Source organism: Neofelis nebulosa, chromosome 7 (assembly GCF_028018385.1).
Source record: "Neofelis nebulosa isolate mNeoNeb1 chromosome 7, mNeoNeb1.pri, whole genome shotgun sequence".
Taxonomy (NCBI): Eukaryota; Metazoa; Chordata; class Mammalia; order Carnivora; family Felidae; genus Neofelis; species Neofelis nebulosa.
In genome coordinates this window covers 95043446-95061700 of record NC_080788.1, presented here as the reverse complement: position 1 = coordinate 95061700, position 18255 = coordinate 95043446, and the positions used below count along the sequence as shown (strand labels likewise).

General features: G+C 34.4%; 1 long non-coding RNA gene across 1 annotated transcript in view; it reads right to left on the bottom strand.

The window, feature by feature from the left end:
• Positions 1-1629: 1629 nt before the first annotated feature.
• The window catches only part of LOC131517157 (uncharacterized), a 42319-nt gene continuing 25693 nt past the window's right edge, over positions 1630-18255 (bottom strand). The window contains exons 2-3 of the long non-coding RNA XR_009264431.1: positions 7647-7811; positions 1630-1819 (exon numbers count right to left, since the gene is read on the bottom strand). This is a non-coding gene — a long non-coding RNA (uncharacterized LOC131517157). The remainder of the gene's footprint in view (positions 1820-7646; positions 7812-18255) is intronic.

Sequence of the window (18255 nt, the reverse complement as noted above, 5' to 3'; positions counted from 1 at the left end):
TACATAGAGTTCACACCTTTAAACTCCACTCTGTTTTTTGTGAACAAGCTCTTACATGTTTCATATCCACTATCTGGGAGCCAACTAATCCTCAGGGAATAAATATCTAGGCCCTCAAGAAAAATGAAATTACCTAGCCAGCCAGCTCCTAGCACTCACCTATTAAAAAGAAACATAGCTGAGTCTTTAATGTTTTGATAAAGCAAGCAGTGAGCTGGATTTCAAACTTTTTCCATCCTCCCGTTGAAAACTGAAGATTACACGCCGAATAAGAGCCTTTGTAGCTTACGTGAAGCAACTAAGCACTCCTCCTCATCCTTAGTACATGTCACTGGATTGGCAGCTACCTCTGGCCTTGTAATTTTAACACATTCATCATGCTGTACTTTAATATACAAATCATAAACTTTAACTAAACCACATCTACATTTTCATTAAGCTCAACTATGAATGAAAATTTGTCACCTTGTATATTGCAATCAGAATGGACACAACAAACTCCTGAACTTGCAAAAGATTCATCACTCAGTGATTTAAAATTTTTCATAACACTATAATGCAAAACTAACTTATGCTACTATATACAATTCAAAGATTATTTTTCTTGATATACAGAAAATTCATACAAATCTGAGAAAAAATGCTGAAACTTCAATAGAAAAAACAAGAGCCACAACTATAAGTAGACTGTCCTCTCCTCTACAAGTATACAAAAGTAAAAGTTCAGTGTTAAGAAGCTGAAAAATATATATGCATAGAAAATTTTCAATTAATTTTAATTTAAGAATTAAAGCATTGTGATATATTTACTAAAATTCATGTTTATGTTTGTTTAATTAATTTAATTACAGAATGGAAATGATATTGTATTTACAATTTTGTTTCCATTTTCCATTCACATTGTGATCATTTTCTCATGTCATTAAACATTCCTTGAAAATATCCTGCAGACATATTAAAATAAACAAATCCTCTAGGGAATATTGAGGAAGTATTATAAAGCAATATTCAAATGACTTTCTATCACACACAGATTTTAGAACATAAGGGATTCCCTGTAGGGAGTAGAGACAAAGATTTTGTCCTCTAAAATACTTCCCCAGGTTTTATATAATCTTGCAAACTGATAACTGTTTTTCTCAACTTTTGTCCTAGAGATTTATTTTCTTTTCTGAGTAAATGTCACACTACTTATCCAGAATTCTGTTTTTTCACATCATTGTCTTCAGAGTCCCTTCATGCAATATCAGAAAAATTAAAATTTCATAAATTAAATATAGACAATTATGAGAGTTTTCTTAAGTTAAGCAGATTTTTAAAAATCCCTTATTATGCAGATATTAGCCAAACCTCCAGTTAATGTTTAGTTATAGACCTCTGACCAGAGTGTGCATGCAATTAAATATATACATCCACAATGACAAGAAAACAAATGTCCCATTCTTAATATAGAGACTGACGCAGAATATATTTTATAACTCTGAAGTCAACATGTTGTAATCTGCAATCAATGCTAAAAACAGTATTTTTATCCAAGTTATAAATAATCAAAAGTTCTAATTTTTGCATATATTCTTTTAAAAAAGAAAGGAATATAAGACTTGGGTAAAGGCTATACCTTACCTCAGAAGTTTTATAACATGCTAGACAGAGATGAAAATCCAGTTAAATAGTATCCAAACTCGGAATTTCTTGTCCATCTCTAAATATTTGTTTGGGGGGTGCCTGGGTGGTTCAGTCAGTTAAGCATCCAACTCTTGATTTTGGCTCTGGTCATGATCTCACGGTTTGTGGGATTAAGCTCACATCGGACTCTGCCCTGAAAGCATGGAGCCTGCTTAGGATTCGTTCTCCCTCCCTTCCTTCTCTCTGCACCCCCCCCACCTGTTCTCTTGCTCTTTCTCTCAAAATAAATAAATAAAAACATTTTAAATAAATAAATAAATAAATAAATAAATAAATAAATAAATAAATAAATAAATACTGGATCAAATTCACATGTATATTTATTTAAAGTTATTTACACACGTTATGAGAAAAAAATACTCAGAACTGTAACTGTCCTGTTACAAGCCTTAACGAACTCCCATTGCATAATGGATACAGTCCATACAGTCCATCCTCTACATGAGGATATGCATGGCAAGTCAGGCATCATCACACCCCAGGTGATCCTTCCCCTATGCCTTCTCTCCAGCCCAGCTGACCTCCTGAGTTTCTTACATAACTACACTTGTTCTGTCCTCACAGTTTCACTTATGATTATAGACCATTTGCTCTATTCTACTTTATCAAACTCTAAAGAAGAGCCATGCCTTCAAGATCTGTTCTCAGGTTCACTTCTTCCATTAAACTTTCCCTGAATACACGGCTCTTATTGTACTTGGCATACATATTGGTGCTTGGTTATATTCAACTGGTCATTCTTTTTGGATTATATTCTATTGTCTGATGTACACAAATTCTTCCTTTTGAATGAGATTGTAACATACAAGAAGGCAATTATAAAATACCCTAAGTATAGCACACTGAGATGGAGTCTCATAAGAATTCAATAAATACACCTTTATTTAAACTTTTCTTCCTAAAATACAGTGCAGTCTAATGCTGCACATGCTACCACAGCTGTGAAACTGGACACTATTGATGTGACCAGAAGAAATGGAAAGGTTTTGAAATCGTTTTATTGACTGAAATGTAAACACAGTCAAAAGCTTGCAATAAAATTTTATCATGTCCCTGCACTTTAAAGAAGTCACACAAATAAAACAGCCATCACATCATTAGTAAGAGTTTAATACTTTTAATAGCCACCCTCGTGGTAAACATAGTGTAAATATGCTAAAAAATTAAAAACAAAAATATTTATCTAAATCTCAGGATTTAATATTAACAAGGTGGAAAAAAAGAGTTCCAAATAATAGGTTTGGGGTAATGTTATAAAAATATGTCTATCCTTGATAAATCTCCAAATTTAATTATATAACATTTTTACAGCCTCCTTTCTTTTCAATCTTGTTTTTAACCAAATGTGTTTTTCCTAGGCATATTTCACATCATAATTTTTCTATTCAAATTTTGATATAATTTTCTCTCTTAATGAAAAGTATTCACAAAATAGGCAAGTTGGTATTATTTTAGGAGTATTAGAACAACAAAAATACTGAAAGATTCTGAGTGCCTCCTAGACAAACTCACTAACCGAGTGATTCTCTAGATACTAGTATTACAGGGAAACTGACTCAAATTTCTTCCAGTAAAAGTATGAAGAATGTTCCACATAGCTGGCACACAGTTGAAACCAGGAGTCCTAAGAAATCTGTAAATGCTTACAATCTACTGGATCCATTATTTTGTTATGCAGAGAAGGCTACCATCACTATGAAAGCTTCAAGTATTTTAAATATGAATCCTTTGCCTAAGAGTAGTAAAAATGTTATTTAAGTCTTCACCTCCCAAGAAACAGCAAGACAAATGAAAATACACATAGGAAGCACTAATGAGCATTTGATTTACTCAACATCCTAATCCACTTGATGATTTCATATCTACTGGGCTGTCTCTAAACATCAAAGGTGTTTATCGGTATCTTGAATCACTACTTTGATATGCATATTTCTGTATTTATTTAATTTTTTCCATGGGTAGGCACTCTTCCTTTCAGTTAGTACCAGTTCCTTAAGAGTAAGGTCTTTGATGTCTTTATTTAGTTATTCAAGCAGACAATTCTATGCTTTAAAAGCAACAGATGCTTGCAAAATACAAATTGGAAAAAGAAACCCATATATTTAAATTTGTCCATGATAGATTTACAAAGTGGAAAAAGTGGTAGAGGTTCATTGAAGAAACTTTAAATTTTCCCAAGTTAAACATCATTTAAAACAGCAACTAATAATTACTATGGGCAGAGATTTTTGTCTCTTTTGTTCATTCAGGTATCTCCAGGGCTTGGCATATTGTAAACATGCAAATATTTGCTGAATGAATGAATAATGAATGAATGAATGAATGATTTTCTTTTTTTTTTTTTTTAATTTTTTTTTTCAACGTTTTTTTATTTATTTTTGGGACAGAGAGAGACAGAGCATGAACGGGGGAGGGGCAGAGAGAGAGGGAGACACAGAATCAGAAACAGGCTCCAGGCTCCGAGCCATCAGCCCAGAGCCTGACGCGGGGCTCGAACTCACGGACCGCGAGATCGTGACCTGGTTGAAGTCGGACGCTTAACCGACTGCGCCACCCAGGCGCCCCAATTTTCTTATAATTAATGGGGGACACCTTAATAATGTCATTTATATTGTGAACAGCATGTACTGAAAATGTTTAATTAAAACTCTATTGTGTAAAAATCTTTATACCATTTCTTTTTTTTTTCATCATTTTATTTTATCTTCATATCTTTTCTTGACCTCACTGAACTTATTATCTGTGGTAATGGGAAATGAGAATAGCTTTGTTATCCTAAATTTAAAAACATTTTTTATACCTTTTAAACTTCTCCTATGTTCATTTTTTAGTGCAGAGTGTCTAATTTATAGTAAAAGTTTCCAAAGTTATGCTGAAACACCCCATTAGTGAAATATTCAACCTTGAAAAGTAAGAAGTTGTATGTATCTTCTAAGTCTGCCAGCTAGATATCAACAGATGAACATTTTTTTAATCCTTTACTCCAATTCTACTGAAGTTATTTAGAAAAAACTTTTCATTGTATTACACTGCATCAACTACTAGAGGTATCAAAGAAATGTACTCTTGCACTGGAGGAATTCGCAAAGATATGTGAACATAAGGCACTTCGAAAACAAGACACTCTATTGTGACATTGTGAGCTAGTGACTACAAATTGTGACTTAGTCTTTGGATTTTAAAAGTAAGTAAGACTTGGATTAGTAGTAACCCATCTTGTATGTTAACATGAAGTACATGACTCATTATGTTAAAACTCCAGATGCATTTTGGGGGCACCTGGGTGGCTCAATCGGTTAAAGCGTCTAACTCTTGATTTTGGCTGAGGTCATGATCTCAGGGTAGTGACATCGAGACCCACATGGGGCCCTGTGCTAGGCATGGAGCCTGCTTAAGATTCTCTCTCTCCCTCTCCTTGTGCTCCTCCTCTGTTTGTTCATGTGCTCTCTCTCTCTAAAAAAATATATATATAGCTATATCTACATAGATATATATAAAACTCCAGATGCATTTTTAATTTTAATAGTCATTTTTAATTTTAATTTTAATTTAATATGTAATAATTTATATATACATTTAGAAGTAACACTTACAGTTTATAATTGAGATATAACAAATAGGTGTGAGTAGATCTTTCCGAAATTTGCTAATTTTTCTTATCTATAACTACCGTACTCTTTAAAATGCAAAACTTTATTTTATAGATTTAAAGAGATTACCAGCAATAAAGAAACTATCAACAAGGAACTTCATTCTAAATAGTATCCTTTGGGGCATACTATTTAAAAAAAACCCAAAAATGCTTCTTCAGTCCCTGGTATCATGGAAAGCCTTAGACCTAACAATCTACTGATGCTGCTTGATGCTGACACTGGTTCTTAGTGAAACCAGTTTCCAAAGAGTTCACTTTGAACTTGAAGCTGTACTTTGAGAAATCTTGAAAGTGTTTTTAACAGTGTCAGTTAAAAAGCTGGCCCTAGACATTTTTCACTTTACACATTTTTAGGTATGTTTCCCTGATTTTTGAAACATCAGGTACCCAGTAGCATTAAAGCCCCTGCCTTTTGTTTGCATTAACTAGATAATTTCACAGACTCATTGTCAGTTGGATAAATAAATTTCCTCCCCTGAAAAAGTTCTACTCCTTTCTGAAATGCTCGCAGGGATTTGTAACAGTAACCCCTTTCCGTTAGGTTCTGATCCTTCCTGGTAATTTCTTGTTTCTTTCAGGATAAAATGTAATGGCAATAGCTTTGATGTCTTTATCTTGCTTTATCCTTTCTTCTTTAAGAAGCGGTTCTTGCTCATTCTTGGCTCTCAGAATGTGCTTTATGTAACATCAGCATGAAAAGAATTTGAATGGAAATGTATATCCCTTTTTGGAATTGTGTCTATTTACCCAATACAAAAGATATAGCGGTTTTTCAAAAGCATAGTGGAACAATGCCCTACTCGTCCCAATTTCACAGTAACATCTGAGCCATGACCAAACTCTGACAAGAATGAATATTAAATCAGGACATGAGAAAGAAAGATAAAATAGACCTTTCTTAGTGAAATAAATTAATGATAGATGCATTTAGAAACAAAAACTGATAAATAATTTAAAAATTATGATGAAATAAAATTAAAAAATCATAAAAATATAAATAAATAATTTAAAAAGAGGGGACAAAAATTACCAGAAATAATTTTGAAATGGTTTGATTCTCTAGTCTTTACATGAATGACTTTACTTTCTCAATGGCAAAGACACAGATTTTCATATCACCCACCCATTGTTTTCCCTTGGTTCTTCTCCCCCACACCCATCCCCTACCTCTCAGGAACTATAAGCAATTAATATTTATGGAATATCTAGTGTGGGTCCAGAATGATGCTAGGCAAAATTATCTATAATACAAAACACGCCCTCAAAAGACATCTGCTTATTGAAACAACAGTAACATAACAGAATAAAAATATTATTAAGAGCTAGATCATATGCTAGGATAAGAACTGTAATAGGATTGCCAAGACAGGAGATATCTGTGTGAACTGGAGAGTCTAGGGATAGAATCATGAAAGAAAAAGTATTTTGAGCTAAATATTTAAATATGAAAGCAAATAAATTCACAACTTAACTCCTTAACCAGGCCTAGAGGCCATATGTAATCTGGCTCTGTCTTCCCTCTCATATGCTGCGTCTCTCCTCACTCCAGCCACAATGGCCTGGTTATTCCTTGGTGGACTTAAACACATGGCTCATGCCTATGTACTTCGAAAAATTCAAAAACTGAGTCTAAAACCCACTTAAGAATCACTGATCTAAATAACCTTTTATTACTATCTATAAAACCCCTGGATCATGATCTTGGGAATAAATTAAGTGTGAAAACTCTATGACAACTTTATAATTAAAACCCAAACTAAGAGCAAAAATGTTTTGCAGAGACTGAACAAGATGGTTCAGAAGGCAGTCTCTTAGATCACTGGCTTTCAAAAGGATCATATTGGCACATTTTCAAATATATCTGACTCACATAAAAACATTCTAATTCAAAATCTGTAGCAACGAAAGCATAGCAAACATAAACCAAACATTTGTGGAGATGGACAGCATAGCTCCCCCAACATGTACTTAGCCATGTCTATCTTACCAGTGTGTGCACTGGCCTATCACACTGTCTTTCACTTATTAATTACTCAATAAAAATCTATTAAGTAAATTGAAACATAAATGAAAAAAAATAAAAGAATGAGTCACATCATTTGGTTTTTACCCAAACTGAGCTATGATATCCTGGAAAAATGACCTAGCCTTGCATATTCATACTAACACAGTTTTAACAGGTGTATATAGTATTTGCTACAAGAGGCTTACAAATTGAGACTCTCAAAAGTTTTAATGTTCTTTATATTTCAAAGACCCTAATATCATACTTAACTTAGGTTTTAGAGAAGGTATTACTGTTGCTCACTTGATTCTTCACCTGATGAAATGCATTTCATTCTTCAAAACCCAGCTGAAAAATAAAACTGTCAAATCTTATGTAGATCCAGCAGTGTCACTTTTTGAACTTTATCCCAATTAAATAATCAGTCAAGTGTGTAGAGATGTACAAGGATGTTCATCACAGCATTGTCTAAAATAGAAAAAAATAGACCTGAGTCAAACAGAATTAGAGTGCTAAACAAATTGTGACTTACTTTTTTATAACCGTAGCCAGTGAAAATAATAATATCTATTAGAAAAATAGTTATAAAATATTGGTGAGTAAAAATATTAATATGATTCCATTTTAAATATATTTATACAAATGGAAATTTGCAAAAATGACTATTTTACAACATTGAAACACTTTGAAATGTTAAAAACGATTAGTTCTGGATGGAGGGGATTATAAAATTTCAAAATAATTATTATTCACTGTCTAATTTTTCTATACTAGTCATGTATTACTTGTGTTATTTCTTAAAGGAGTAAATAAAAAGAAAAAAACCTGTTATGAATCTTTAGTTTATTGTGTTTTTCCACTTTGATTTGCCTTCTATGAAGCACAAACTCAAATTTAAAGCCTGTCACTAGCAATACATCATATCCTATGGCATATATTTTGTGTGTACTAACCCTATTCCTAGCTTCATATTATCTTTACATTTTATTTTGTCTTTGCCATGTTCATTCACTCATTTTTATCTTATTATATTTTTTGTGCTTTTATAAGTGCCAACATTTTAAATATGACACTAAAATCCTAGAGGAGAACACAGGCAGCAACCTCTTTGGCCTCACCTACAGCAATTTCTTACTCGACTTGTCACCAAAGGCAAGGGAAACAAAAGCAAACATGAACTATTGGGACTTCATCAGGATAAAAACTTGTATACAGTGAAGGAAACAATCAACAAAACTAAAAGGTAGGCCAACAGAATGGGAGAAGATATTTGCAAATGACATATCAGACAAAGGGTTAGTATCCAAAATCTATAAAGAACTTATGACACTCAACACCCAAAAAACAAATAATCCAGTTAAAAAATGGGCAGAAAACATGAATAGACACTTTCCCAAAGAAGACATCCAAATGGCTAACAGACACATGAAAAGGTGCTCAATCTCACTTATCATCAGGGAAAGACAAATCAAAGCCACACTGAGACACCACCTCACACCGGTCAGAGTGGCTAAAATTAACAACACAGGAAACAACGGATGTTGGTGAAGATGTGGAGAAAGTGGAACTCTTTTACACTGTTGGTGGGAATGCAAACTGGTGCAACCACTCCTAAAAATACTATGGAGGTTCCTTATAAAACTAAAAATAGAAGTACCCTATGATCCAGCAATTGCACTATTAGCTATTTGCCCAAAGGATACAAAAATACAGATTCAAAGGGGTACATGCACCACAATGTTTATAGCAGCATTATCAACAATAGCCAAATCATGGAGACAGCCCAAATGTCCATTGACTGATGAATGGATAAAGATTTGGGGTGTATATGGTATATGTGTGTGTGTGTGTGTGTGTGTGTGTGTGTGTGTGTGTGTATATATATATATATATATATATATATATATATATATATAACTCAACCATCAAAAAGAATGAAACCTTGCCATTTGAAATGATATAGATGGATCTAGAATGCATTACCCTAAGCAAAATAAGTCAATCAGAGAAAGGTAAATACCATATTATTTCATTCATATGTAGAATTTAAGAAACAAAACAGATGAACATAGAGGAAGGGGGGTACAGAGGAGAGGGATACTCTGGATGGGCTAGATGGATGATGCATACTAAGAAGGGCACTTGTGAAGAGCACTGGGTGTTATATGTAAGTGATGAATCACTGAATTCTACTCCTGAAACCAATATTGAACTGTATGTTATATAACTAAAATTTAAATTTAAAAAAAGAAAAAAATAAATGTCATGGCACTTCACCAACAGTATGTTTTAGGGAAGCCTGGCTATCAGCTTCAATAGGGTGTCAATAGGACAGCATATACCTTGGTGAATCTAACACAGTTTAACCTGAATCTCAGCCTTGTGGGTTTAAAAAACTGATTTTTATCAGTCCACTAAAAATGGATTTGTCTCTCCAGGACAAATTCTCAAACCAGTGAAAAGAAGAATAGCATTGTATTAATTCACAGTAAGAAATAAATCTAGCATTTATACCAAACGTCCATATTGATGTGATCAACTGATTTCCTTCCTGTTGGAAAACTACAAAGGGAGCTAAAATATCAGAAGTTTTCTTGGTTTTCATGGAATCAGAAATAGGGGCACTTTTTAAAAAATGTTTATTTATTTTTGAGAAAGAGAGAAACAGAGCACAAGTGGGAGAAGAGCAGAGAAAGAAGACAGAATCCGAACCAGGCTCCAGGCTCTGAGCTGTCTGCACACAGTATATAGTCTAGTATAGTGTATATACACTGCGAGAAAGAGGTGGCCTTGCCAAAGATCTCATAATTTTAGAGAAAAATAGTGAGGTATAGTGACGTGGATAAAAGCATGGGTTTTAGAGAAAGGCAAAATGATTTGAGATCCCAGTTCCACCATGTTCTATGTGAACTTGAACTCTAAGCCTCAGTTTTCTGTAAATTGAGCATTTAGGTAATAACAGAGGAGGCTTAAGTGTAAACCACTTTAAGTTGAGGATTTTCTATACCAAGTGTAATAGTTCTGGTAGGAAATGTTAATTCGCTAGGCTGTAAAAATAAAATGGTAATTCAGAAAAATAATTGCAATCATCTAAGATCTTTTCTTTCCTATTAAATATTAGGCTTTCTTAGTAACATCTCAAATAACTTTCAGTCACTTTTAGTTATTTAAATAGTCCAATTTTCTTTTTTTTAATTTTTATTTATTTATTAATTTATTTATTTGAGAGAAAGAGAGACAGAGAGAGAGAGAGAGAGAGAGAGAGAGAGAGAGAGAGAGAGAAAGCACACGAGCTGTGGAAAGGGGCAGAGAGAGAGAAAAAAAAATCCCAAGAAGGCTCTATGCTCAGCATGGAGCCTGATGTGGGGCTTGATCCCACAACCCTGGGATCATGACCTGAGCCAAAATCAAGAGTTGGACACTCAACCAACTGAACCACACAGGCACCCTTCATTTTCTTTTTTTAGAAGTTTATTTATTTTGAAAGAGAGAGAGAGAATGAGAGAGAGAGAAAGAGAAAGAACAGGCCAGGGAGGGGCAGAGAGAAGGAGAAACAGAATCCCAAACAGGTTCCATGCCATCAGCACAAAACCCCATGTGGGGCTCAAACTCACAAACTATGAGATCATGACCTGAGCAGAGATTAAGAGTCTGAAGTTTAACCCACTAAGCCACCCAGGTGCCCTGCCCCTCATCTTCATATTAAGACTTCATTCTGTTCATTTTGAAGTTTCACATGCATAGTTATTTGAAGGCTTTCTCATACCCATCTCAGTTTATGGGTGATTACAGAACAGATGTTCAAAATGTGATCCAGGTACTGGTGCTAAACTGATATCTGGTTGTTGCTGCACTATAATAGGATAAGGAACTTTCACCAGAGTGAAAATCAACTACATTGCTAAACACAGTTTGTAGTTGAAATGAAAGGAGAAATAAACAAATCCATAATTAGAGTTGGAATTTCAACACTCTTCTCTTAGTAACAAAGAGAATAAGTAGAGGGGCACCTGTGTGGCTCAGTTGGTTAAGTGTCCGACTTCGCCTCAGGTCATGATCTCACGGTTTGTAGGTTCGAGCTCCACATCGGGCTCTATGCTGACAGCTTGCTCAGAGCCTGGAGTCTGCTTTAGATTCTGTGTCTCCTTCTCTCTCTGCCCCTTCCCTGCTGGCACTCTGTCTCTTTCTGTCTCTCAAAAATAAATAAATGTTTAAAAAAAAGTTTAAAAAAAAAGAATAAGTAGATGGAAAACCAATAAAGATGTAGAAGACTAAAAATGCTATCATACAAATTGACCTAATTGATGTTTTCAGGGCATGCCACTCAACAAAAGCAAAATGCAAATCCTCCCAGGTGTGCATGCATAATATTTTGAACTGAATAAAAACGAAGATACATCAAAATTTATGACATGTAACCAAGGATGTATTTAGAGAAGAATTTATAGCCATAATTACTTAAATTAGTAAAAATAAAGTCTAAAATCTATTATCTAAACTTCTACTTAAAAAAAAAACAAGAAAAAAAAATTTAAAGAGAAAAATCAAACTCAAAGTGAGTAGGAGAGAAATAATATAGAGAAGAAATTAAAGAGAAAATAAAAATAGAGAAAAAAATCTCAAAATAACTTCTTTAAAAATAATAGATATTATAAAACTATAGCTAGAATAATAAGAACAAAGAAAGAAGGCACAAATTATCAATGTCAGTGAAGAAAGAGAACATATTGCTACAGAGCCTACAGACTGATAAAAGATAATGAGGTGATATTATGAACAACTTTCTGGCAATAAATTCAACAAGTTAGATAAAATGGCCACCACTAAAGATGCAGCCAATATTAAACGAACAACCAGAGAAACTTAGGAGCAGCTTTATGGCAATACTTTCAAAAACCTAAATGAAGTGGGAAAATTCCACAAAAGGCACAAATAACCAAAACTAACACCAGAGAAATAGAAAAATATGAATAGCTGTATATATTAAGAAATTTGATTTTGATTTCAAAACAGTCCCCTCAAGGTAACTCCAGGGTCAGATGGCTTACCTGGTGAATTATAGCAAACATTTAAAGAATAACAAAATCGTATACCAACTCTTCCAAAATTAAGAAGAGGATAATTGCCAACTCATTTTATGAAGATACTTTTACCTTGAAACAAAACCAGACAAAGACATTATAAGAAAGAAAACTATAGAGAAATATCTGTTAACATAGGTACAAAGCTCCTGAGCAAATTATTAACAAATCAAATCCAACAATATATGAAAAAAATAATGCGTCATTACTAACTGGAGATTTTCCCAAGGATGCAAGCTCATGAAACCTTTGAAAATCAATTAGTATAATTTACTCTATCAATAGACTGAAAGGGAACTAACTGCATGATCATCTCATGCAGTAAAGTCATATGACAAATTGCCACAACTATTCATTATAAAAATGCTAGCAAACTAGTAATAACTTTGGATTCTGTGTCTCCCTCTCTCTCTTCCTCTCCCTCACTCACACTCTCTCTCTCTCTCAACATAAATAAACATTAAAAAGAAAGAAAGAAAGAAAGCCTTGGCAAGTTCCCAGGAAATAAGATTATCTTAAGAACAAAATGAAAGAGACATGAAATATTTGCGCAAACATTTGTATATAAATGTTCTTAGAAGCTTTATTTATAATAACTAAAAGCTGGAAGCAATCCAAATTTCTATCAAGGGTTGAATGGAGAAACAAAATGCAGTATATTCACACTAACATACAACTTAAAAATAAACTGTGGATACAGTTAACAATATCATGCAGAGCAGAAAAAAATCCAAACACAAAAATATACCTACAGTATAATTCCATTTTTATTAAATGTTTAAAAGACAAAACTAATCTCTCATGACAGAAAGCTGATCAGTGTTTGCTTGAGGTTGAAAGATTGAATAGGAAGATACATACCCAGAAAGGTCACATGTAGGTGATCTGGTCACCAGACTCAGCTAAGCCTAGAGGGTAGGTTATCCTATTACAGATGCCAGATGTGTGAGAGAAGAAGCCCCCAAGAGGATTCCAGGAAGCAATCATTTTAGTATTCCCAGACGAAAAACCACAGACATCCTGGGAAGAAACCAACCAATATAGCTGTACTGTGTCCAAATTCATAACTACAGAATCTCTACACATAATGAAATACTGGTCTATGCCACCAAATCTGGGATAATTTGTTACACTAATAGTTAACCAAACTAAAGACACTTAAGTACATCACAGTAAAATGGTTGAAAATACAAGACAAAGATAAAATTATAAAATGCAGCTGGGAAAAAAAACACATTATATTAAAAACAACAACCAACAAAAGACTCATTAATGACGTTTCTGTAAAAATAATGAAAATTGGGGGCACCTGGGAGGCTCAGTTGGTTAAGCACCTGGCTCTTGATTTTGCCTCCTGATCTTGCGGTTGGTGGGATGAAGCCGTTCTCAGGCTCTGTGCTGTCAGCAGAGCCTTCTTGGATTCTCTCTCTCTCTCTCTCTCTCTCTCTCTCTCTGTCCCTCCCCTGCTCTCTCTCTCTCTCTCTCTCTCTCTCTCTCTCTCTCTCTGTCCCTCCCCTGCTCTCTCTCTCTCTCTCTCTCTCTGTCTCCCTCCCCTGCTCTCCCTCTCTCCCTCTCTCTCTCTCTCTCTGTCCCTCCCCTGCTCTCCCTCTCTCCCTCTCTCTCTCTCTCTCTGTCCCTCCCCTGCTCTCACTCTCTCTCTCTCTCTCTGCCACTCCCCTGCTCTCATTCTCTCTCTCTCTCTCAAAATTAATAAATAAACTTTAAAAAATAAGTAACAAAAAATGGAATATAATGGAACATCTTTAAATTGCTGAAACTTTAAATTGCATCTTTAAATTGTAACATGTAACTTTAATTTTTAGAATAAAAGCAAAATAATATTTATGAATAAACAAACTGAAATAATTAATTTAGCAGCAGCAGGCCTACACTAAAAGAAATACTAGAATAGAAAATTTTATAGTGGTTGTTACAGCTGGAAGTGAGGGAGAGCTGAACTGTACATTTTAAATGGCTGAATTTTATATCATGAAAGTTGTATCTTTTTTTTTTTTTTTCAACATTTTTTTTTAATTTATTTTTGGGACAGAGAGAGACAGAGCATGAACGGGGGAGGGGCAGAGAGAGAGGGAGACACAGAATCGGAAACAGGCTCCAGGCTCCGAGCCATCGGCCCAGAGCCTGACGCGGGGCTCGAACTCACGGACCGCGAGATCGTGACCTGGCTGAAGCCGGACGCTTAACCGACTGCGCCACCCAGGCGCCCCGAAAGTTGTATCTTAATAAAGCTGTTGAAGAAAGAAAGGAAGAAAGAAAGAAAAGAGAGAAAAAGAGGAAGGAAGGAATAAATGAGGGAACCAAGGAAAGAAGGAGGAAAAAAAGAAAATAAATCTAAATGTGTTCTTCAAGGAGAAAAAAATAATCTCAGATGGAAAGCCAGGGATGTATGAGAGAGTGAAGAGCAACAAAAACTATAAACATAGAGATAAATCCAAATGCATATTTTCTGTATGAAACATTAATGATAATGTCTTGTGAGATGTTAATTATAAAGACAATTAAAATATATGATGAGTGGATTATATATTGGGAGAGAAATAAACAGAGAAATTGTTCCCCGTTCTTGCATTGTTTTGGGGAAGAGGGAAAAACTACCAATTAACGTAAAGATTTGTTAAGTCAAGAGTGCATTATTCCAAATCATGTCTGGTAAAAAGATTTGTATCCTGAATATATAAAGAATTCTTTTTTTAATTTTTTTAAGTTTATTAATGTATTTTGAGAGTGACAGAGACAGTGCAAGTGGCAGAGGGGCAGAGAGAGAGAGAGGAAGAGAGAGAGAATCCCAAGCAGGCTCTGCACTGCTAGCACAGAGCCCAACATGGGCCCTGAACCCACAAACCGTGAGTTCATGACCTGAGCTGAAATCAAGAGCCGGATTCTTAACTGACTGAGTCACCCAGGCTCCCCTATAAAGAATTCTTAAAAATAAAAAATAAAAAATAAAAAACAACCCAATGTAATAACGGACAAAAGATCGAATAGACATTTCATCAAAGAGAACACACAAAGAAAACACTAATCACATTAGAAGATGTTAGATTAGTCATCAGGGAAACGTAAATTAAAATCATAATGAGATACCACTTCATACCCACAAGAATGAGTATCATCAAAAAGATGGATAATACCAAGTGTTAACAGGATGCAAAGGAACTGGAACCCTTGAGAATTTACAGATAGGAATGTCAAGTGTAGAGCCACTATAGAGAACAGCTTGGCAGCATCTTATAAAGTTAAAAATACACTTCCCATATAGCCACTCCACTCCTAGGAATCTACCCAAAAGTAATTAAAATACATGTCCACACAAAGACATGTATACAAATTTTTATAGCATCATTATTCATAAGAGCCCTGAACTGGAAACAATCCAGATGTCGATAATCAGGTGAAGGTAAAAAAAAAAAAAAAAAAAAAAAAGGTATATTTATACAATGGAAGACTATTCATCTAAAAAAGGAATGAACAACTAACACACGCGGCAAAGGGATAATGAAATTATCTTAAATGAAAACAGGACATTATGCTAAATTTAAAAAGTGAGGTATAACGACTGCATATTGATTTCATTCATATAAAATGTCCATGAGAGAAAAAATGTAGACACAGAAAGCAGATCAATGGGATCAGAGATCACTAGCAGGAGGGAAATTTGGGAGTGATTCAAGTGCTCTAAAATTGGGTTGTGATGGTTTCAGAATTCTATAAACTTACTAAAATTCATTGAATTGTCTACTTACAGTAGATGATTTTAGAGTATGAAAATTATCTAATAAAACTGTTAAAACAAAGGGAACAAAATGGCTGAAAGTAAAATAGTAGGAAAAAGCATACCAGGAAAATTCTATACCAAAAGAAATCTCAGATCACAGTATTAGTATTCAAACAGATAAACACAGTATGTTTAAAGTGATGGAAACTTTTCTATAATTTTCCAAAAAGTTTTAAATTTTTGGTGTGCTGTACTCAAACATTATTTTAGAATATATTTCATGTCCTGTTCCATCATTAGTCATTGAAATTACTCCCAAAATATTGGTGCTAAGCTCCAAAGGCCATTCTCTCAGTTTTATTCATATTTACCTTTATCATAGTTTTTCCTCATTGGTCTTCACAAAATCTAATGATAGAGTTCTGTGTTTTTGTTTAAAAAAAAAAAGAGAGAAACCAAAGCTCAGAGAAGTGGAACAAATTTCCAAACATGACTCTGGTATATTTCTTAATTAAGAATATCAAACTCGATATCCCTTAGGCATATTGCCTTTGTGCTGCTGAATTAGATACATTTTCATTTCAGATACAAGTTATAAAATGGAATCATTTATGGTCCATTCTCTCCCTATTCACAAAAAAACAGAATATACCCACACATATGAGAAAAAAATTAAATCACATTCTATCCTGATACCTATGTCACCCTCAGTTTTTCTGGGCTCTGTGTGTGTGTGTGTGTGTGTGTGTGTGTGTGTGTGTGTGTGTGTTGTTTATTTTAAAGCTTCAGCCATCCACTCTTTGATGCCATAGTAAAGAGATTAGAGAGAGCCAAATGCACTGCAGTCCAGGGCAATAAACAACATGACACCACGGGGAGCCAACCTGCCTAAGATAACAACTCAGTAGGGCAGCATTATCTGTCAGGTCATAATTATGAATATCTTTATGGTCCTGCTTGAGACTTCAGTAACTCTCCTAATCAGTCTCAGAAGTTATCCATGGGGTCTGAACAAAGTAGCAGAGGAAACAATGTGAACACTTTAAGATGGCTGCTTTCTTCCAGAGCGCATAATCAGAGTTTAGTTTTCTACTCCCTAATGGATTGAAAGATGGACACAAAGAGATCAACCACTGAGAATAATAGCTGCATACCTGTTATATAAATTTTCAGTCTGTGTATACCATATGAGAAAAGCAACCCAACTTATCTCCCAATACCTTAGGAAGTGCTAGAGATTACATTGGAAGGGAGGCAGGGAGGGGGAGGTGGAAAAAAGGCAAAGAGGAATGATTAACAAAAAAGAAAAGGATGATGTAACTTCTAAGTTATTATCCCCATGGTCTTGATGCTTGCCCTGAAATAATGTATCTTACTGCACAGAATAAACTCCTTAACAAAAAGGAGGAGAAGGGTAGTAGAAAGCTTCTGTAGATAATCAATAGCTGCTATTAATACTTAAATCACCACCATTTTAGTGGTTTTTTTTTTTCCTTTTGTTAAAGGCATATAAAAGTGGTATGGCTTTGTATATAGTAAAATGTAGTTGAATTGGGGAGAAAGTCTCAAAGGACTAAAATTATATTCACTTATAATAAAAAATAGAGAAAAGCATGCTATGAATGAATATATCACGATAATAAATGCTGGGGTTGGGGGGGGGGATAAGTTTTCATTTAATCTTGCTTTACTCTTATACAAATATATACATTGACCTGGATCACTGTGACCTGGGATGAAAGAAATGAACTCGTAGACTCACTGGGTCAGATAGACATCTTGACTAAGTTAGCATCAAGAAAGAAAGGCTAAGTAAAAAGCATTTCCTCTATGAATAAACCTATAATAAATCACATTTCATGAAACAACTCAATATCATAGAAAGAAAATGCTTTTGGTGAAGGGCTTTCTTAGTAAATGATACTTAGAAATGTTGGATGACTTATGAAGACAACTTTTCCCTCCCTCACGGAAATAACCAACATTGTGGAAGGGAGCTCTGAAAGGTTAAGAAGTGTTCTTGTCACAAAAATATCTTGGTTGCCCAATATGATTCACAGACTCCAGGAAAGGATAGTCCAGATCTGAAAGTAAA